The sequence below is a fragment of the Balaenoptera acutorostrata genome, unplaced genomic scaffold (genome assembly GCF_949987535.1).
Source record: "Balaenoptera acutorostrata unplaced genomic scaffold, mBalAcu1.1 scaffold_1108, whole genome shotgun sequence".
Classification (NCBI taxonomy): Eukaryota; Metazoa; Chordata; class Mammalia; order Artiodactyla; family Balaenopteridae; genus Balaenoptera; species Balaenoptera acutorostrata.
This window is the reverse complement of record NW_026645609.1, coordinates 1-23,716: the sequence shown is the minus strand read 5'-3', so window position 1 is coordinate 23,716 and position 23,716 is coordinate 1. Positions and strand designations below refer to the sequence as shown.

The 23,716-nt window shown below is 42.1% G+C and overlaps 1 long non-coding RNA gene across 2 annotated transcripts in view; it reads left to right on the top strand.

The window, feature by feature from the left end:
- Positions 1-21,782, top strand: part of LOC130706636 (uncharacterized) — a 65,854-nt gene extending 44,072 nt beyond the window's left edge. The window contains exons 2-4 of one of the 2 annotated variants that reach the window (XR_009006823.1): positions 7,464-7,592; positions 13,391-13,668; positions 21,282-21,782. This is a non-coding gene — a long non-coding RNA (uncharacterized LOC130706636). Of the gene's footprint in view, positions 1-7,463; positions 7,593-13,390; positions 13,669-14,216; positions 14,818-21,281 lie in introns of those variants that run through there. The other variant, XR_009006824.1, reaches the window with a different exon arrangement.
- Positions 21,783-23,716: the final 1,934 nt, after the last annotated feature.

Here is a 23,716-nt window from a genome sequence, read left to right as displayed (position 1 = left end):
TCTTGCTCCATCTATATGGATTGTGTTGCACAAACCTTGGCAAGTTTATTTTCCCTCCAACTTTCAGTAAAAATAAAGCAGAGAGAGAGTTATTTACGGATCCACCAGGGAATACAGGCCTTAAATTTTGCTCTTTGGTAAAGAACTTCAAAACTACTAAAGAGCAGGTCAGATATTTGTTTCTTCTGTGTCATCTGTGTTCTGTGGGTGTCAGGAGGACTTTGGGTCCCATCCAGAAGCTTCCAGATTGAATTGGTTTTGACATCTCTTGTGAACTCTGGAAAGAAGATGAAAATGAGTCATTATAGAGACTTGGGATTTTTCTTTTATTTCCGCCTTTCTTTCCATTGTAGGAATAGCACAGAATTTTATGCAGCTTTCACAGTCTTTTCCTTTTGACAAAACATTGAAATGATGAGCCTTTGTCAATTGTCTATAACACAAGGTGTGTCATGGGATTCTTCATAGATGTCTGCATTTGACTTTGATCTATCTGTACTTTGTTGTTTTTGTTATTCATGTCTCCAGTGTAAATTATATGGGAATTGCAGTTATTTCATCCTCAAAGGAACCGAACCAATGATAATTTGTTTACTTCCCTAACTTACTTTTTCTGATAAGGTTTTTTCTGATTATAGATATCATATGATATATCTATATATCTACATATATCTCTTTATATATATTCTCTACATATGTAATCATGTGATTATAAAAAATTTGGAAAATATGAGAAGTAAAAGAACAAAATAAAAATTTCCTATATGTTTATTAGCTAGAGATAATACCAAGCTAGATTTTTTTTATTAATGTTTTTCAAAATTAGTATCATGTTGAATTTCCCATTTTATTTCATCCTTATTAATTAATACCTAATGATTATGAGTATTTTTTCATGTAATAAATTTGTTTAAAACAATTTTTAATGATTGCAAACTGTTTCATCAAGTATATATATTAATATCTAACCATTCCCTTGTGATGATTACTTAGGCTATTTCTAGTTTTTTGTGTGTGCTTTATTTTTTGTCAGGCTTTATTGAGAAATAATTGACGAATGTAATTGTATATATTTAAATTATACAACATGATGATTTGATATACATTTACATCTTGGAATGATTACCAATATCAAAATAATTAACACATCCATCACCTCACATAGTTAACTTTAAAAATTTTTTTTTGTAGGGAGAATGTTTAAGATCCACTCTCAACAATCTTAAGTATACAGTACTGTATGAATAACTGTAGTCACTATGCTGTACATTAGATCCTCAGAACTTATTCTTCTTTAACTGAAAATTTGTATTCTTTGACTTATATCTTTGCAATTTCTAATTTATTGAAAACATTTTTGCAGTGATGAGCATCCTTATATGTATATGTTTTATTAAATCTCATATTATTTGCTTAGGATAGACTCCAGGAAATTCAATTCCTTCCTTAGTAAAGAAATTTAAGAATTATGAATACTTTGGATAATATTATAAAATTGCCTTAAAGAAAACATCCACTAATTACACTCCTATTAATGATGTACGGAAGTGCATGTCGCACAACATAATTACAAGTACCGAGTATCAGCTCCAAAACATTCTCAAGAGGGATTGACTGGGGAGGGAGCATGAGAGAGTCTGCCACAGTTTTGGAAGTGGTTTGTATCTTGATTTGTGTGGTTTCACTGTGTGTGTGTGTGTGTGTGTGTGTTGCACATAGGGGTCAAAATTCATTGACTATTACATTTAAGATTTTGCCCTTTCCTGTATGTATATTATTTCTCAATATGGTTTTTTTACATTGTATTTATGTTTTAAATTTGACAACTTGATGGGAATAGTATGTTTGTTTGTTTGATCTTACTAAGTGGGTCATTATGCCTGAAAGAGGAATCACCAAATTTCTTTGATTATCAATATATTTTTTTTAACAATTAGAATTTCCCACTCTGGCCAATTAGCGAAAGTCTTATTTGTATTGAATCTGAAAATCAACATTAAATCTCCTTGGTGGATGCTACTTTTGAACGTTGTAATTCATTGTCTCTTTCCATCTTATTCATTGCTTTGTTCAAATATTGTTTTGTTATATTCTCCAGACCACATCTATAAAATAATTTTTAAGGGTATCAAAGCTTTGAAACTCTAGGTACAATTTCAGGGTTTTTAGGATGTAGAAGAATGCAACTCAAACTTGAATGCATGTACAAATCCACCTGGGTTTTTGTTTTCTGTTTTTGTTTTTCATAAAAGACATACAAAATTTACCATCTTAACCATTTTTTTAAAAAGTTAATTAATTAATTAATTTATTTATTATTTTTGGCTGTGTTGGGTCTTCGTTTCTATGCGAGGGCTTTCTCTAGTTGCGGCCAGCGGGGGCCACTCTTCATCGCGGTGCGCGGGCCTCTCACTGTCGCGGCCTCTCTTGCTGCGGAGCACAGGCTCCAGACGCGCAGGCTCAGTAGTTGTGGCTCACGGGCCCAGTTGCTCCGCGGCATGTGGGATGGTCCCAGGCCAGGGCTCGAACCCGTGTCCCCTGCATTGGCAGGCAGATTCCCAACCACTGCGCCACCAGGGAAGCCCCCATCTTAACCATTTTTAAGTGTACAGTTCCGTAGTGTTAAGTATATTCATATTGGACAGCAAATCTCTATAACTTTTTAATCTTGTGAAACTGAAACTCTAAACCCATTGAACAGTAACTTCCCATTTCCCCCTCCCCCTAGCTCCTGGCAACCACCATTCTACTTTCTGATTCTGTGAGTTTGACTATTTTAGATACCTCATATAAATAGAATAATATAGTATTTGTCTTTTTTGTGGCTGGCTTATTTCATTTAGCATAATGTCCTCAAGGTTCACCCATGTTTTATCATGTGACAGGATTTCCTTTTTTTTTTTTTGGCTGAATAATATTCTATTGTATGTATATACCACATTTTGTTTATCCAGTCACCTGTTGATGAACACTTTGGTTGCTTCCACCTCTTGGCTATTGTGAATACTGTAATGAACATTGGTGTGCAAGTAATTCTTTTGGATATATTATCAGTAATGGGATTGCTGGATCATAAAGTAATTCTATTTTTAATTTTTTGAGGTACCTCCATACTATTTTCCATAGTAGCTACACCATTTCACATTCCCACCAACAGTGCACAAATGTTCCAATTTCTCCACATTCTCACTAACACTTGTTATTTTCTGATTTTTTGATAGTGTCCATCCTAATGGGTGTGAGGTATGGTTTTGATTTGCATTTCTCTAATGATTAGTGATGCTGAGCATCTTTTCATATGCTTGTTGGTTGTTTGTATATCTTTGAAGAAATGTATATTCAAGTCCTTTGGCTATTTTTTAATTGGGTTATTTGTTTTTTTGTTGTCGAGTTGTAGAAGTTCTTTATATATACTGGGTATCAACTCCTTATCAGATACATAATTTGCAAATATCTTCTCCCATTTTGTATGTTGCTTTTTCGTTATGAGAATTGTTTCCTTTGATGTGCGGAAGTTTTTAAGTTTGATGTAATCCCATTTGTCTATTTTTGCTCTTATTGCCTGTGCTTTCAGTGTCATATCCAAGAAATCATTGCTATATCTAAAGTCATGAAGGTTTTCCTCTGTTTTCTTCTAGGAGTTTTATAGTTTTAGGTCTTACCCTTAGGTTTTTTATCCATTTGGGTTGATTTTTGTATATGGGGTAAAGTAAGCGTCCAACTTTATTATTTTGCCTGTGGATCCCCAATTTTCCCAAAGCCATGTTGAAAGGACAGTCCTTTCCTCTTTGAATGGTCTTGGCATCCTTGTGAAAAATTCCTTGACCATTTATATGAGGGTTTATTTCTGGGCTCTCTGTTCTATTACATTGGTCTTCATATCTGTCTTTATGTCATTCCCATATTGTTTTGATTACTGTAACTTTGTAATAAGTTTTAAATTCATGAAATATGAGACCTCCAACTTTGTTGTTTTTTTCAAGATTTTTTTTGGCTATTAGGGGTCCCTTGAGATTCCCTATGAATTTTAGGATGGATTTTTCTATTTCTGTAAAACACACCATTGAAACTTTAATAGAATTGCATTAAATTTTTATATCGCTTTTGGATAGTACTAACACATTAACACTATTAAGTCTTCCAGTCCATGAATGTGGGTATCTTTCCAGGCTTTCTCCCTTTTAAGAATAGTTTTTTCATATCCCCTGCCTTTTCCAGGCAGTGTTAATATCTTTCATTTTTCAATGTTTTTGAACTCTTTATATATTCAGAACATTAACCTTTTGTCATATTGTGACAAATATTTTGCCCAGCAGTATACTAATTTAGACTAAATTTGGGCTATAAATGAGGTCAAATCCTTTTTAAAATGTATTGGACAGTAGTATTTCCTTTTTTGCAGATTATATTTGTATCGTTTTCATTTTTAAATTAGGGGTTGGCATTTTAAATAATTGATCTGAACGAGTTAATTTTATGTTGTAGCAGACACCTGTTAGCTTATCTGCATAACACATCTCATTAGGAATTGCCCTCTCCTCTGCCCATACGGTTGCAGCAGGGAAGCCATGATTTCATGTGAACTTCTGACCCACCTCAGTCAGTTGGTCACCTGGCCACAGTCAGTTGGTCCTGGGATAGACTTCAATCCAACCAAGTTAATCACAGCCTTCCCCAGGGAGTTGGAATAGAACCAACAGAGTCAGATCATCTTCTCTCCAAGTAGCTGGACAAGTTATGGTAAAACTTGGGTGCTTCTGGGGGCTCTTTGACCACCATGTGCTCTGGGAAACAGAGATGGAGACCTGCAGGGAAACGTAAGTATGAAGCAGAAGAGAGAGAAAGAGAGCAGTCTCAGATTCTGATAATGTTCTCGTGCTGGTTCTAGTAACTGAGGTCTAGCTGCCTTCCCACCCTTAGTCAATTTTAACTTAAGGTAGCTCAAATGGTTCTCTGTTAATTGTAATAAAAGAACTAATTAATAAGTATATTTATTCTGAGTACTATATGCAGATACTGTTTAAGATGCTGGAAATAGAGACGTAATCATAGTAGACACAACACCTGCCCTCATGCAGCATACGTTCAAGAGGCATGTAGACAGAAAACAGAAGAACAAGTAAATACGTGGAATGTCAGTGGGGACTGGTGCCATGGGAGAAACTAAAGCAAGCCCTCAGGGAGGGGTAACCATTTTTAAAGTGACATAGAGGTCTGAAGAAAGTGAGGGAGAGAGGCTTAGACAAAGGGAACAGCAAGAGCAAAGGCCAGGGAGTGGGACTGTGCTTGGTGGGTTCAGGGTACAAGATGGCCAGTATGGTTGGAGTGAGAAATAGAGGGAAAGAGTGGGAGGAGATGAGGACAGAGGTGGCACAGCCTTGAGGCCGCTGGAAGACTTTGGTCTCCGCTTAGAATGAGATGGAGTTCTTGGAAGGATTGAAAAGAGGGAGGTGGTGTCCTATGTTGTAAAAAGATCACTCCATCTGAATCTCTTTGTCACATATGTTGAAGAAGTGCTTTTCAGTTCTGCCTTCATTTCATTTGGATGGTGGTGGTTTTGGTATGCAGAAGCAAGGCTGTGGGGCTGGGCAAGCTCCCGCAGTCACCATTCCTCTGTAATCATGTAACTCAGAAGCCCTGTAAAAGAGTTTTACTTTTTTCTATGCTCAAAACATAATCTTTCCTCTTAGGACCTCTTTTTTGTTTATGTTTAGAATGTCCTTCTCTCTGAATATCAATTGTATCTTAATCTACATTTTCAAATAAAAATTGTATGTCTTATTGTTATATGGAAATTTTGAGGCCAAAATTTCTGGAATTAGGCTTGGCTTTGTCGTTCTTTTCATATAGCCAATTAAAAATATATATCATCTGTTGAATAATCTTTCCTTTTATCATTGGATTATGATATTTATCTCACATACATATATTGATAGAACTGTTTCAGGACAGAAGTTCTATTCTGTTGTATTAATTCTTCTTTTGATTCTTACAACAATACCACAACATTTAAAAACTGACATTCTGTGTTATACTTTAATATGTAGTGGAACAAGAAAAATCTTAATTTTTCTCATCATTCTGTTCTTTCAAGTGAATTTTAGAATCATGTCCTCAAATTCCAACAACAAAACAAAATTCCATTGGGATTTTTCGATGGGATTGGCTTAATTTTGTAAGTTAATTTGAGAAGGATTTGTTCATCCTTTCCAACAGTCATTTTTTTTTTCCCCCAGCAACGTAATCTACCTCTCCATTTATTTCAACCTACTTGCATATTTCTTAATAAAGTTTTGGTCATATCATGCCTGTGTATTCTAGGATGCTTTATGCTCTGCTGCTGCTATTATGAACATAATTTTTTTCATTAGTGTCCTCCAATCAATAATTGATCATATATTGGAAAACTAAGCATAACTCTGGATAATTTACTCAATTTCACTTTATTCTGGGGGGGGGGTGGTGGTTCTTACTTACTCCTAAGTTTACTCATTAAGTATGTCCCAGTAATAAAGGTTTTCAGAAAGAAAGTCTTAACAGTTTCATTTGGTTATCTGTTTTGTAGTCTCAAAACACCAACTAATGGAAAACATGGTTTCTTAGTCTCAATAACACCAGTGGAAATTCTTCCTTGAGAAGTCTAAATTTCCTTAAGAATTTTTTGTTTTCTTTTTCCTACATGAATTTGGCAGATAGCTAAGTGAGATCCTCATATTAGTAACCCTAAAGCCTGTTCTTTTTCAAGTGAACTGATGATATATTTTATAATTAATACTAATTTATAATTATACAACAAATGCATGAATATACCTGCTTATAAAAACATTATAAATAAAACTGAAGACCCCACTTTGCCCTCACCCCCATCCTGTTCTCCTCTCCAGAAGTGACCACTCATCCATTTGCTATGTATCTTTCCAGAACTTTTTCCAATACATTTACTCTCAGAAAAGATATAGCATGACTCAAAGTTAGTTTTACTTTCTCTTTTTTAATACTTAAAGGTTGTCAAACTGTCCATATTATCCTGCAGTTTACTTTTTCCACTCAACTGACAAAGAGAGTTAGCCCCCTGAGTACTTATTAGTACCCATTAGTACTTCCTTTTCCTTGTTGTATGATATTCCACAACATGACTACACATGGGTCATTAATCATGACCCATGATTAAAGGGTCTTCTCCCATTAATGGATATTTAGGTTGTTTTCTGGGTTTTTTCCAATCACAAGCAATGTTGTGATAAGCATCTGTGCACTTGCTTCCTAGGGTAGATAGTAAGTAGTGGGATATCAACTGAAATATTGACTTCTCATTGAGTTCCTAACCTATTTTCAAGGTCTTGGATCATTTTCATTGTTTTTTCCATTGTTAAATAGTTAAACAATATTGAGGCCCAGAGTTATCTTCTCAGACTAGAATTGGTTAACAAGCAGATTTGGCCGTTGTTTTCTTTATTGGGCAGGGTGATTCCTGGAAACCTCTGGAAGCAAGCTGCTGCTGTTTGTTTTATACCCTGGGCCGTTTGACTTGGAACATTTCTGAAGTTGTTCAGTTCCTGCACATCTAAATGAACGGCTGTTTCTGGGTACAGGTTGGTTGGTGGTTTTTAAAACCTGGACATGGGCCTCTGTGTTTGGAGGACTCCGTTCTGTGTACTTGTGTTCCTCCATACAAGGGAGCCTTATGTAAGGAGCCATTCATCACGCCTCCCAAATGGGCCATAGGAGAGAAGCAATTTCCCTCCAACCCCAACTGGTTATTACTATAAGGTGTGGGCCTGAGTTGAAGTCAGTGGGGGAAGCATTAGTCCTCCTCATTTTGCATGGTTTAAATTCCGCTCACCCATATCTCATCAGTACAAATCAACCCGAAACACCCCTCACCGTCTTCCCTGTACATCCTTCCTTTACTCGTTTCTTCATCCAACGCCATGTGTATCTGTTATATACCTACTAATCTAGGCAAAGCATAGAGCAGCCTATATACCTGGACATATGAGGAAGGGTGACAGAAAGGAAATATCCTGAAACATCTTTGATTAATACAGAGTAAATTTCAACTAAACTGACCTTAAAATTACCTGTTCTAGTTCTGGGTTCAAATTCCAGCTTTCTTTGTTCATAATAAACAAATATTTACAATCAACCCTAAGACCTTGAGCCAGTTGCTTAAACTGAGTCACTTTTCTCATCACTAAAATGGGTGTGGTAGTAGGTATCTCACTCAATGTCATGTGAGTGTTTGAGTTTGTAGTGAGCACTCAACCAGCGACAGCTATTATCTTTATGGCAAGAGTTTGATAGGAAATACGACCAGGTGATAGACTAGTCTCTGTATTCATTTAGGCAAATCTCCTACATTATTCTCTTAAGGCCCTATAAGAGCTTGGATTCTCAAAGACTGACTCAGTTGGATTTCTCATACTTTTAGGACTAATGCAGGGAAATTGATCAAACATCTTAACAAGATCATTAACAATAATCCTAGAAAGAAAGACCTTACTTAACACTCCCAGGCACTCCACTTCGGATCTGTGGGACTCGGGTACAGCATTCTCTAGATGACAGACCAATCTGGTCATGAGAATCTGCTGCTTCAAACCCATCCAGCCTAAACCTGTTAGCCTCATTGATGAGATCTCCAGTGATCTGGGCTTGCTTCCCTCTTCAGCCTCTCTAGCAATTTCCCTACACACACCACACACACCACACACTTGTTTCATATTCCATTCTGATTCACATTCTCTAAGTTACTCAAACCCAACCTGTTCTCATCACCAGGCCATTGAACACACTGCGTTTTCTGTCTGATGCACACTTTCTTCAACTTCTTGCCTAACTGCTCACTTTAGATGTCATTTTCTCTGAGTTATGTTCCTTGACTTCTGCAATGCTGGATTAGCCGTGGTTCTGTGTGCTCCCGTCACATCCAGTGCTTAATTCCATCCAGTGTTCCTTCTGTCATTGTCATGGTCAATTCATTTGTCTGTATCCTTGTCTAAAGAATAAGCTCTTTGGGCTTCCCTGGTGGCGCAGTGGTGGAGAGTCTGCCTGCTAATGCAGGGGACACGGGTTCGAGCCCTGGTCTGGGAAGATCCCACATGCCGCGGAGCGACTAGGCCCGTGAGCCACAGCTACTGAGCATGCGCGTCTGGAGCCTGTGCTCCGCAACGAGAGGCCGCGATAGTGAGAGGCCCGCGCACCGCGATGAAGAGTGGCCCCTGCTTGCCACAACTAGAGAAAGCCCTCGCACAGAAACGAAGACCCAACACAGCCAAAAATAAATAAATAAATAAAAAAATAAAAAATAAAAAAAAAAGAATAAGCTCTTTGAGTGCAGAAACTGTACACCATCCTTTATCATAGCACTGCCACACAGAAGATATCCAATTCATTCTTGACTAGATGAATAAATAGACTGGACATACACTTTTAGCATAATAATCTGACCAATTTGTCTGAGCAGAAAATTTATAATGAGAAGTTGTGGGAAGTAAGATCAGAAAATAAGTTAATTCCAAATTTAGAAGCTCTTGAACTTGAGTTAAATTAAGAGTTTGATCTTTATCCTGTAAGCAGTGAAGAGCTATGGGAAAGTTTTAACTCCATGAAATGACATGATTAAAATGTTTATTTAGGAATCTTATTTTGGCTGTGGAATGCTTGATAGAGAAAATAGATGAGATTTCAGGCAGGAGATTCAAATTGGACCTTTAGTTTCTCACATGTGAGGAAAATACCTGAGAAATAGTTGATAACTGTGACCCTTAAGAAGCTTTGTAAACTTCTTAGTGGCAAGAACCAATTCTTCTTATTTCTATCCACTTCTTAGTCTTATTTTTATACACTGCAACCAATACAATGGTTTGCATTTCACTGATGCTTAGTAATTGTCACTAAGTAAATGAATGAGGTGTATAAAAAAGGACAAATGCACAGGCTTTGGAAAGGAAGACTTGATAAGACTTGACCTATTGCCTCTGGAAAGGTGTCAAGTGGAAAATGGTCCCTTTGCTAGAAACAGAGGAGACAGGAAGAGGATCCAGTTTATGGAAAAGGTGACTCCAGAAATGCACAATTTTTGTGGATCTTTTTCCTAGATGGGATGGACATAAAGCAGTACATTCTCATAATATACTTAGGCCTGAGAAGCCATTCGTAATATCCTCACTCTCCTTCTTACCTTTAATGGCAGGAAGAAAGTTGCCAGATGGTTGAGTGAGTCACCCACAGTCATAAAGCCAGGAGAGGCTGTCCTCAGAACAGAAGCCTAGCCCCCTCCCACCACGTTATCCAGGGCGGAGACCACGCCATCTCCTTGCTTGCACTAAAAAGCAAATTCCATCTTTAAATAAGCACATCATGATACTCTGGTTGTTACCTTCTCTTCAATTTTTCACCAAGGTTCAAGGAGATGAAACTCTAACTGCCTGCCATCTCAGTAAATGGCAAAAGTTGGAAGGAAAAGGAAATAAAACCACTCGCTGCTCTTAGCAGAATCCTCCTGTGGGCTGTTTTCAGGAAATGCTTTCTAGGGTAAAGAAGTGAAATGTGGTAAAAATGGCTAACTTACAACTAAAGGAAAGGGTGCAAGTGAAGCCTGGTGATGTGTAGTCCAAAATGGGATTAAGTAAATGGCAATCACCCTCGATATAGGTTCAGTTAGGGGCGTTTCTTTCTTTTTCTTTCTTTCTTTCTTTCTTTTTTTTTTTTTTTTTGAGGCATAAAGATGTTAATTTTCACATGTATTTGACCTGGGGTCTGTGGACGTTGCCTGCCAGCTGTGAACCACTTGCAGCCCTCCCAGACTGCCTCCTTTCCTCACAAATGCCCCAGCTGGGTCCCCTCATGTCAGGGAGACTGGCTGCGTAATACACAGGACGGGCCATAGTTATTCATTCACACACAAATATTTATAGAGTGCCTACTTGCCTGACACTGTGCTAAGTCTAAGTGGAGATGGCAAAGAGCCATAACTTCCAATATGGGGAAAGCATTCCCTGAGCCTGAAAGGAGCTTACCATCTACTCTGGTAGTCAAAGGCATCCCCTGAGAAGAAAAACAGTATAAAATTGTAATCAACATAGAAACAAGATAAGAGGTGTAGGTGTCCCAAGAGAATATGCTAGGACCTTACAACGTGTGGAAAAATCCAAAGGTGGTTTGAGTTTGTAGGATAAAGACAGAGCTTATTTTTCTGTTGGAAGGAAGATCTTTGGGAGGAGGAGAGAGTTGAGCTGGCCTCTTTTGCTGTTATTATCCAAACCTGGCCTGAGGCTAAGCTAAAGATGTATGAGTCACCAGAGATAAAACAATTAAACAACAGACTGCCTGGCTTGCACAACCCAGCATCCGGTCCTGAAGGCTTTTCCTCTGAATGGCCAGTTGTTCTGATATCACATAGCCTCAGCATACTGAGGCTATGCAATATGCAATGCATATTGCATCCTTTACTATTTTAAGACTTTAAATTTACTGAATTTACTATTTTAGGACTGGTACGAGCTTTTAGTTGTTGTTAGGAATGATTAGTCAAATCTCTGCATAATTACTTAGCAAATGGAAGCCAGCTCTCCCTAGAATTCTGGACTCTCGAGGCCCATCAGGGAGAACCCCAGAAGCCAACAGAACATGCTCGACCTGATGAGTGACCCCAATCTAAGACTCTGACAGCAGACAGGAGGTCCACTGCCCCTTCTGAAAAGAGCCTTGGTTGGGAAGAAATGCTCTAAGGTGGGATACCCAGTGTTCCCTGCTCAGTCCCTCTATTGAGAAGTTTGGAAAGACAATATGGGGTCTTCAACTGTGTGAAGTTGCTCAACTTCTATCTCAGTCCAGGAACTGTGAGAAATTAAAACCCAATATGAGCTTACACCATGGTTGTTATGGAAACTGGGAGCTCACTCAAGGCCTTTCTACTGAAAGCCTAGGGCTCTTCTTTTAGCCTAGTGAGAGGGGGTACCCCATGTAGATGGTGAGATCTGAGAGGTACAGGGGGAAGGGAGTGATTTCAAGGGCGAATCCTCAGAGACAGGTATCGCCAGGCCTCTTGTTCACCTGCAAACTCCTCTTCACTCAAGCTTCATCTACTCCTGAAGTCTTTTCTGCGTGTGTCCCCTTTGAGCCACCATGGTTCCCTGCCTTACCCTCTGTAATTGCACATCACATCGTAATGCGATGAGTCATTCACCCACGTGAATCCCTCCTTAGTGAGTTCATGGAAGGAGGAGACTGTCTTAATCACCTTCGTATGCTCAGTGCCTCCCTCCTGCCTGATGCATTGTAAGGGTTCAGTAAGGGTTTATTGAAAGAATGAGTCCTTGGGAATAATATTTGGCAAAGTTGAGGCTGAGGGACATGTTTCTCCAACTAGGATTGTCAGAGTCCTAGAGCCCCAGAGAGGTGTCTTGGGAACCCTCGTGGGAATGTGGGGAAAGGTGTTCCCAAGGGCACCTTCTCCTCCTGTAACTGTCTGTGATCTGAGAGGTTCTGCTTTTGTCTGTTTTACATATTAGGGGTCTACATCTGATTTTGCTTGAAAACCTCTAGAAAAATCCTATAGGTGGGGGGAGGAAGAGCTTTTGGGTCTATATGGTACATTATCAGCAGGATATCATCACAAGATAAAGAGGAATGAGGCACTCCAGTGCATCTGAGCATGGTCACAGCCTCAAGACTGATTGCAGGCCGGTAGAGAGAAGACCTCAGGAAGAGAAAAGTGGCCAAAGGGGTCTCCAAGTCACTTCTCAAGGGCCTCCTTGAGAAGGTCACTGGCCATGGGCCAGAGTCCTTAAGACAGCAGACAAGTCCTCACTTCTTTCTCTTGCTGTTCCTGCTCTCTCACTCGACACTCCAGCCACTCTTCCCTCAAATACAACACAGTCTTTCCTGCCTCAGTATCTTTGCACAGGCTGTTTCCTCTGCCTGGAAAACTTCCTTCCTCCTTCTCTATCCTGGGCCAGTCCTCCTTTAAGTCTCCATTGAAATGTCCCTGCCTGACATCCTACCTCCCTCAACCTAGACTGGATTGGAGCTTTTATTCCCTGTATTTCTAACTTAGTGTGTTTATCACCAATTGCAATAATCTATTGAATGTCTGTTCCCTTTCCCCCAGATAGGTTGTGAGTTGTGATGAGAGAAGGGTGGTCGTCACTATATCCCCAGCACCTGGCACAGGGTCATGCAGCTAAGAGGGGCTCAACAAATTCTTAACACATGTGATTGGCAACCTCTGAGATGGCCCCCAAATATCCCTACCTGCTAGTACTCACAGCCTTGTGTATTCTCCTTACCTTGAGAAACTTGCTTCTAAACCATGGGATATGGCAATGTTGAGGGTATCTCACTTCCATTATTAGGTTATGAAAGAGTGTATCTTCCATCTTGCTAGTTACCTTCTCAGCTTACATGCTCTGATGAAGCAAGCTGCCCTGTTGGAAACAGTCATGTCACAAGGAGCTGAGGGAGGCCTCAGGAGGAGCTGAGGTCCAGTCCAACATCCTGCAAGGAACTGAATCTTCCCCACAACCACACGAGCTTTGAAGTGGATGCTTCCTGACTGGAGACTCCCAGCCCTGGCCGACGCCTTGATTACAGCCTTGTGGGGAGACCCTGAAGCAGAGGACCCAGCTAAGCCACACCAGACTCTTGACCCTCAGAAATCAAGAGGTAATAAATGCGTGTAGTTTTTTTTTTTTTTTTTTTTTAATTTATTTATGTATTTATTTATTTATGGCTGTGTTGGGTCTTCGTTTCTGTGCGAGGGCTTTCTCCAGTTGTGGCCAGCGGGGGCCACTCTTCATCGCGGTGCGCGGGCCTCTCACTATCGCGGCCTCTCTTGTTGCGGAGCACAGGCTCCAGACGCGCAGGCTCGGTAATTGTGGCTCACGCGGCATGTGGGATCTTCCCAGACCAGGGCTCGAACCCGTGTCCCCTGCATTGGCAGGCAGAGTCTTAACCACTGCGCCACCAGGGAAGCCCCAATGCGTGTAGTTTTAAGCTACTAAGTCTCGGGGCGTAATTTGTTACACAGCAGTAAATAACTAATAAGACAAATAAATGAATAAATCAGTACATGAATGTATGAAACTGAAGACCTCACCAAAAAAGGGGGAACTTCAGACTTGGGGGAATGAACTGAGGTGCTAAGTCAATGACAATTGCTAATGCTTCCTGTTTGTTTGCTAATGCTTCCTATTTGTTTCTCCCGGCTACAGAATCTGAAGGTGGGATTTGGGGGAAAACTCTTGCAGAGTTTTCAGAATCAGAAATTCACCAGGTCAATGGACATCTTATATGCCCAGATCCTATCTGACATCACTCACGAGAATTTGTGTTTGTAGATGAATACCAGAAATACATCCTCAGTGATGCCAATTTGGATCCAATTTATGTCAAAATGAACAGTCTGGCTTGGAAGGCCTTTATTGTAAATGGTTGTATTTTAAATCTTGATCCAAGTGACCCTCTCAAAGCACCTCTGTCTCATGTGTATTTGGCTGCAAGAAGAGTCTTGTGTGACTTTGAAAATGGAAACAGCACTAATTACCTGGAATGGATTAGTGGGCATTGATTGTGTATATAGTCTAGATGTAAATAATATAAAATCCTTGATGGAGCTATAAATACCAGCTTTATCAATAGCTCTCATAGTTTATAATTTCCCAATGCATTTCAAGATGCCAACTCTCACCTTTTCCCTAGATTGATTTCCTTGCTTCAAAGTAATAAAAGGATGCAAAAATAAATAATAATAATAAAATAATTATATACTTTAAAGTGCATTTGGGTTCCAACATCTGATTTTAATAGAGATGTACAAAGAAGTTCCTTTTCCACCTTCTTAAATCTCATATTTTTTCCTGCCCAGTTACACATGGAAAATATAATTGCCTATTGAGTTTCCCTGGGTTAAGCTTATTTCAGTAGGAACTACTAATTACTTGATCACCGTGGCACTGTAACATGCAACATTTAAAGTTTGTTTGCTCTTGGGTTTCCATGGTGGTGCAGTGGTTAAGAATCCGCCTGCCAATGCAGGGGACACGGGTTCGAGCCCTGGTCCGGGAAGATCCCACATGCTGCGGAGCAACTAAGCCCATGCGCCACAACTACTGAAGCCCACGTGCCTAGAGCCCGTGCTCCGTAACAAGAGAAGCCACAGCAATAAGCCCGTGCACCGCAACGAAGAGTAGCCCCTGCTCACCGCAACTAGAGAAAGCCCGTGTGCGGTGACAAAGACCCAGTGCAGCCAAAAATAAATACAAATAAATAAATAAATTTTTAAAAATGAAGTTTATTTGCTCTCAAGTAAAGGACATTTGTTTTTCCAGTTATTTATAATCATTTTCTTAATCTCCTAGCAGCCAAATCCCATTTCAATTGCTCATTATGAAAAACTCATATTGCTTTGTGGAAATGCAGAAATGCATCTAAAGGCATGATGTACCTTTGTGTGTATCCAAAGAGAAAGGGAGAGGGCTCATTGAAGAAATCTGGATGGTGAAATCCTGAACTTAAAGACAGGTTACAGACTGCCTATTTGAGTAACAAACTTTTTATTTATTTATTTATTTATTTTGGGCTGCATTGGGTGTTTGTTGCTGCGTGCCGGCTTTCTCTAGTTGCGGCGAGCAGGGGCTACTCTTCGTTGCGGTGCGTGGGCTTCTCATTGCGGTGGCTTCTCTTGTAGAGCACAGGCTCTAAGCCCGTGGGTTTCAGTAGCTGTGGCTCGCGGGCTCTAGAGCACAGGCTCAGTAGTTGTGTCTCGCGGGCTGTAGAGCGCGGGCTCAGTAGCTGTGGCGCACGGGCTTAGTTGCTGCACTGCATGTGGGATCTTCCCGGACCAGGGCTCGAACCCATGTCCCCTGCATTGGCAGGTGGAGTCTTAACCACTGCGCCACCAGGGAAGCCCTGAGTAACAAACTTTTAAAAATCATTATTTGCAGAGGAATGAGTTGCACTATTGGACTATGGTTGCGAGACCATGATTCTTAAAGCTGCAGTTTTAGAGGCCACTGTCAAGAGGTAATAGATCAGAAATTAAGATAAAGTGGCTGTGAAGTTGTAATGGGAGTGCACCGGGGCTGGAGATTTATACACATTATGCTCAAGTTAGCTGAGAAAACAACTTTTGACTTCCTCTCAAGCTCTTGCCTACTGACTCACCTTAAGTCTGCTGCAATAATTCAAACAATAATTGAGGGAAAATGCTTAGGCTTTCTGATTTTGTTGCTCTCACCTTTGTTTCCCCGAGATGGGATTGCGGGGAGGGATGTGCTGACTGAGTCATCATGGGACTAGGGTAGAGGGGTTCTAGAATCCAGAAGTGTCCCTGGTGCTCCGATCCCCACCATTGCCCATCGCCCCTCCCTGCTGACCTTTGCATACAGCCAAGTGGACTGGAGATGCACTCAACATATGACCTCTTGGCCAGGGTTTGGGGCTGATTCCTGGCTGCCTGGCTTCTGCAGCCTCTTGTTGGTGTTAAACCCTCCAGGCCATGTCCTCTGTCGAGCCCCTGATCTGGGGATTAGCCCATGATCCCTGCTCTAGGCTCACCTCCCCTGGTCACAGTGGGCCACTCTTAACTCAGCTCCTTCTTCTCCTTCGCCTCCACAAGGGGACTTCTGGGGCCCCTCCATGCCACATGGGAACTGAAATAGTTGTGGTGCTACCAGGCTTACTGAGGAGTGGCTACCTCCAAGGTTTGGGGCAGGGAGGTTGCAAGGCAACCTCATCCCAGTGTCCAAGCCATGAACTGAAACAAAGAAACGAAATGCCCCTGCCCTTGGCATTCCTCTCCACAGCTCCCCAGACTTCCCCTAAAATGGAGAGATGGAGAGCCATGTGACTCACTTCCTGCCTCACATGACTCTCTCCTCCTCCCTTTATCCATTCAGGTAAGAAGGGGAACTTGTATTTCCCCTTTCTGAATACTTGAGATCTCCTTGCCAACCCCAGACTCAAGGCTGAGACTTAATGACTGATAGACAGTGTATGAGGAAGACCCACTTACCCATAAAGGAACTACTCAGGAAGCATTTGAGAAAATCATACCTCTTCTATAAGTCAATGGGAAACATATCATCTGATTTGGAATGAAAATTGTATCTTGGTTCTTTAAATCTACTTAGAAATGTATTGGATGTCAAGTATATGTCAGCCTTTAAAAATGATGAGCTTTCTTCTACATACTGTATGGTTCCATTTATATGACATTCAGGAAAAGGCAAAACTATAGGGACAGAAAACAGATCAGCGGTTGCCTGGGGTTAGGGGTGGGGAGAGGAGGTGATGACAGAGGGGCACAGAGGAACTTTTGGGGGTGATGCATCTTGCTTGTGGTGGTGGTTACATGATTGTATGTGCTTGTTAAAACTCATAGAAATGTACACCAAATGGGGCAAATTTTATTGTACATAAATTAGACTTAAATAAACTTGACTTTTACCAAAAATGATGAGCTTTCACATTCCCAAGATTATAGCTGACATGTACTGAACATTTATTAAATAGTGTACTGTTCTACCACTTTGACTGCATTAGCTCATTCAATCCTCAGAATAACTCTATTTGGAGGGTACTATTGTTATCATCATCTCCAGCTTACTGATAAGGGAACTGAGACCTAGAAAAGTTAAGTAACTTGCCCAAGACCACACAGTGAGCATAGCTGGAATTCACATTCAGATCTGTCTGATGCCAAAGCCTGTCAGTTTCACTGCTATGTTATATATGGCCTCTCCAGATAAGCAAGTTTTGGGACTTCTCTGGTGGTCCAGTGGTTGAGACTCCGAGCTCCTGATGCAGGGGGCCCAGGTGTGATCCCTGGTCAGGGAACTAGATTCCACATGCTGCAACTAAGAGCCCACACGCCGCAACTAAAAGATCCCGTATGAGGCAACTAAGACCCAGCACAGCCAAATAAATAAATAAATATATTTTTAAAAAAGTTTAGGCTGATAAATATTTAAGAAGTAAACTAGTAATGTCTATGTTTGCCTGTAACTTGCCCTACCTAGAGCCTTTTTCAGTTCAATCACATTTGCTCTCAGATCAGAAAGTAAGTGGTAAGCCCCATCCCCAAAACACACACACACACACACACACACACACACACACATACCAGGAATGTATTGATATTTCTCCAGTTGCCCCAATCCAACATCCTCAGTTAGACTGAGAGACCCATGACTGTCAGTGAGCTAAGAATGTGTCAGGGGCTTCCCTGGTGGTGCAGTGGTTAAGAATCCGCCTGCCAATGCAGGGGACACGGGTTCGAGCCCTGGTCCGGGAAGATCCCACATGCCGCGGAGCAACTAAGCCCGTGCACCACAACTACTAAGCCTGCACTCTAGAGCCCGCGAGCCACAACTACTGAGCCCACGTACCACAACTACTGAAGCCTGCGTGCCTAGAGCCTGTGCTCTGCAACAAGAGAAGCCAGTGCAATGAGAAGCCTGTGCACCACAACAAAGAGTAGCCCCCGTTCGTCGCAACTAGAGAAAGCCTGCATGCAGCAACAAAGACCCAATGCAGCCATAAATTAATTAATTAAAAAATGAAAAAAAAAAAAGAATGTGTCACATCTGGGTGACTGTTGGTGAGGAGGATCCCCTGGAAAGTTCCAGGGTCTGTGTGGCCCACCATAGCTCAGACTCCTGACCAGGCCTCCAACCTATACTCTTAACTGGGGGTCTTGCAGTTCCAACCCAGATACCACTGCAGCCTGGTGTAACAACAGTGGCAGACTTCTCCTCTTCTTACAAGAGTTTCCTTCTTAAGTTCGTATTTGCTTGACTTGGGTCTGAGAACTCCAGCCCATGCTGCCTCTGACAGCAAATGAAGCACTGTTCTCATTAGCTGCCGGTGCTAGCACAGCGGGATTTCTGAGTCTTCCCAGCTGCTTTTCTCTACTGCAGAGTGCTTTCCATAATAAATTATGGAGCTCGATGTAGGACAGTGGTAAGATATGGCAAACTGTGGGAACTCGGGGCTGGTTCTTGCCAAGGGAAAGGGGCACCTAGGCCCACCTCTGGTCTTCTGGTTCTCCCAGCCTGGTACGTATGGTGCAGAGCCCAGTTACCATTAGCAAGGCGGTCAGGGAGTGCACATCATTATGACAGAGGCTTTGGGCATGTGCTGAATCCACTGCAGGGAGAATCTAACTGGTCATATATCAATTTGCTCATCCAGGGACCTTGGATCAGAAGTAGACATTTCAAACATGCTGAAAGGGCAATGATTCACCCCAGCAAATACCACCTTGTGTTTCTTCTTATCTGCTTTACTTAGGGAGCAATTTGGTCCTCTGACGCTCCTGGTGAGTCACCGATGTCCATAGGGCCAGAGGAAGGTGCTGTGCAATTGAGGGAAGATCACGTAGGCCACAGCTTCACTTATCTGTCGTCAATCTTCATGGGGCCCGTGGACCCAATGGCAGGGTTGCTTACATTGGGTGATTTGAAGGTCTATCATCTCAAAAATGCACTGGTCTTTAATTCTCACTATTAAGGGGTCTGTTGGTACATTTGGTCAATTTATGACAAAGATGCTGAAGGCTGGGGCAAGGTTGGGTAAGTTCGGATAGGATGGTGAGAGGGGGAGAGGTATGGGGGTCAGGGTGAGTCTGCAGGTCGGGAGCCTTCCCTGAGGTAATAGAGAGCCTCAGAGATGTGCTCTGGAGGCCAGAGACACCCTGACACTAAAAACAGAGGATCAAAAATAGTCAAGGAGAGCCTTAGGAGACAAATTGGTCTGTTCACAGTTTGGCCTGGAATGCAACCTCTCTGGGCTACTCTAAACTTATCAGTTGTTCGTACCTGCCTATAAAGGAGTTTTTCCTTTTTTCTAGAGGAAGCCATGAAAATAAGGGACAACTGATTGGCAGGGTCATGGGTCTAGGTCAACAAAGGACCCAGAGGAATGAAGACTGGAGACAAAAGAGCAAATGTCACTTACATTGACCTTTGCAGCCCAAGCATGAAGGATGAAGGGTATTCAAATCTGAGTAGGCCTGGCAAAAAAGCAGCAGAGAGATCGGCCAAGTTGGTAACAGAAGGCCAGTCTTCATTCCTGAACAGAGGGTGGAGGGACCTGAGAAGGCAGCCCTCCTATAATTTTATTTTCTCAAACATTAGAAATTACATGCGTGAAAGCTATAAAGCCATCTTATATGTGTAAACATAAAAGAACATTGCTACATTTTAGAGCCAGCTCTTTTCCCGTTTCTTAGCAATCCATTTTGTTTTTTCAGACCTCCTAAATCTTGTCTCTTCAATATTCTTTTATTCTATTTAACAAATAGGTATTGGTGACTGCGTATGCAAACCTCTTTGCAAAGCTTGTTGCTACCAGTGGGAAAAGATGGCAATTTCCTAAAATTGCTCTGTGCTTTATGCTCAGACCATTATGAAAGAAGCATTAGGGTATTTTTAAAAAATGAGTACCTACTGTATACAAAGCACCCTGCTGATAAGGAGAGGACTGTGTTTACCCAGAGTTACGCTGCACTATCTCTTCCAAAGATTGGGAATCCCTGATGGAAAGGAAGTGCCTTGGAAGGGAAACTGAGTTATGAAGGTTCTATTTCCGTGATTAATTCTACCCTCTCCAACCTCCCTACCCCAACCTGCCTTTTCTCACCTATAAAATGCACACAATCACAGTTCATTGATTTTGGTAGTCTGCTCATTGATTTGTAAACATGGATCAAAATGCCAGACCATCATTTATGCAAACTGGCCTTGCTCACAGACGTAGAAACTAAAATAAATCAGACCTTGGGCCACAAGCAGTCAGCATGACCTCAGGAGGCAGAGGCCGGGTGCTCCCCACGCGCCGCCTCCCTCCCTCCTTCAATGCCAAATGGTGACTCAACGCCAACCTGCCTTGCCAGCTTGGTCTCCTCTACACCAGAAGATCCTAGCCCTCCCTCCATCCCCAAAGGTTCAGTTATCTGCAGAGTGTACCTGTCTAGACAGTATCAGCTCTTGGATGTTAAAGATTCCATCCTAGTTCCCAGCACCAGGGAAGAGGCCTATGCACTTCCACAGTCCAGAATGTTTCAAGCTTAGCCTTTAAAAAAAAAAAATGAAAGCAACATACGTTTGTTTGTAGAAAATTTGGGAAATACAGAAAAGCGCAAAGAACAAAATTTGCCTTTAACCATGCTTTCTAGTCATTGTTATGCTTATATATCAGTCCAAGCCACCTTTAAGAATGTATTTTAGAGCAAAATCTGGTAGTTTTAATACTGTTGTTTCTGCTTTTTCTTTAAGATTGCCGGAGACTGTCCATGAAATTGTCTTCATCCTTTGCGCTACCCTCTGACCTGCTCTAGTGTAAGGCCATTCTTGGTGGGCGGGAGCGGAGGGGACAGTTAAAACCCTAAATACCGTATGGCAGTCCTTTCCCAGTTATTTGGGGTCATGTAAGACACTTCCAGGAAATGCGATTCCCTGGTTTTATTTTAGGTTTTTGGCGGGGGTGGTGTGTGTGGAGGAGAATGCCAGGACGGTACAGGAGTATTTCTTAGTCCAGAGGACAAGCCTCGGGGACACGTCGGAAACACAGACTCCCGGGCCCCACCCCAGACCTACTGGTTGAGAATCTGCATTCTCATGAGATTCCCAGCTGCTTCCAAACTGTGCCTCTGAACTTTGAGAAGCAGTGACCCGTGCAGCCCTTTTCTGGCCTTCCTCAGGTGGTATTGATTGTCAGGATTTGTGCCTAACGTTCACACCTCCTTGATGTTGAAACTAGCAATAAAAATCCCACCTCCAAGGGAGTAAACACCTTTTGCTCAGGCCACAGCCCACATTCTTCTGGGAAAACTCCAAGTGTGTTGCCTTCTCAATGCCCTGGAGAGTTGCGGGGTGCTCCAAATGGAAATCGAAGGAGGCGGCCAACCTTTTATTTTGCCATCCCCTCAAAGTCCATTCCAGGGTCAGAGCTGTCATGGTAAATCATTCACCCAGGGGGGCAAGAGAGATTCAGGACAGCGCTCTTTAAATTCTGTTGGAAAAAAATCCACCATACCCCGCCTTCCCCTCTGCACCACCACAGCTGCCCTATTTTCGGCCTCCACTGGTTCCTTTAACCTTGGTGCATCCACCAGGGGGCCCCAGGAGGCACAGGCAGGGCCCAGGGATTGTGACGACCCTAATCAGGCAAGCTGGGATCAAGGACTTTGAGTGCAATGCTGCTGATAGAGGGAGAAGAAGAAACGACAGAAGCCCAAACAGTCGTGTCTGTCTGGGTCATCAGACACAACCATGTGTGTGCGTCGGGATGTGTGTCAGCCCAGCCTGGGCAAAGCCCCCATGGGGCTGCTTCCATGAGGTCTCTGCCTGACTTCCCCAACCAGGAAGGTGTTCCCAGGTGGCCACCTGAGCAGCGTCCCCCCTCCCCCAGGACTAGCTTCACCCAAGTGAAGTGTCATCCTTCTCTCTCCTCACAGACCTGAAAGGTGTCACGAAGCCTTTGTGCCCGGGCACTGCAGTTCCCTCTGGGTTCTGGCATTGGGTTCTCCTCTATCTGTTCAGCAGCATCAGACAATCTCGCTGGCACCCGGCCCTGGCCTTGGCTATAAAGCTCTCATCTGGCGTCTCTCCTCTCCCAGGGTTGGCTTCCTAAGCTCTGGTGTCAGATCTGCAAATCCTTCCGTGGGAGCACGTGGGACACTTAGGATGAAGGATGGTTAGGAATGGCTTCTTCCTGACCTTTGGGGAGCTTAAAAATATCACCTAATCCATCCTGGCAATAGCTGGTTTATAAAGCAAGCAACTACGGTGGTCATCTTCCTTCCAGAGGTTATGGTACATAAAAGGTCGAAAACTCAGGCCCTGATGTTGCAGAGGCCTGCACTCAAATCCTGGCTCCCCATCACTAGCTGGGTGATTCAGCTCTAAAATGGGGATCACAAGACCTCACACGAGGATTAAATGAGATGCTGTATGTAAAGCACTTAGCACAGTGCCTGGCAATTAGTGAGTGCTCAGTGAAAGGTAGCTGTCGTTGTTGTTATTATTACCTAAAAAGGACAGCAAGTCAGGCCAGATAACCCAATGAGTCTGTGCTGTAACCCACAAGGCCTGGGTTTCCATTCTGGATCTGCCTAGAATCACTCTTGTGTGCCTCAGTTTCCTCATCTGTAAAATGGGGATGACACTGTCTGGTGTTCTGATCTTGCTGTAGCTAAGGCTTATCCATACGAATTGTGTACCAGGCACTGTTGTAAGCGCTTCTCGTGTTAATTCTTTTGATTCTCAGCACATCCCTGTTTGACAGAGGAGGAGACAGCGGCAAAGAGGTCCCGTGCCCAGGGTCAAGCAGCTGGTAACAAATGGAGCTGAGATTCCAACCCAGGCGGTCTGGCCCCAGAGCCTGCATTTCTACTTTTCTTACTGTGGGGAATCAAATGATATATTGATTATGGAAGTGCTTTGGGCATGGGAAGTATGATACAAACACAAGAGATTAATTCAAGTCTCTCGGTGTTTGGTCTTCATCTGGAATCCTTACTGTTTCCTGGCAGGGCATAGAGTTGGGGGCTACTTGAGGTTTTCCTGAAGCCTTTTAATCACTGGTTGTTATGAGTTGAATTATGTCCTTCTCAAAAAATATATGTATTGAATTTCTAGCCCCTGGTACCTCAGAATATGACCATATTTGCAAATAGAGTCTTGACAGAGGTCATCAAGTTAAAATGAGG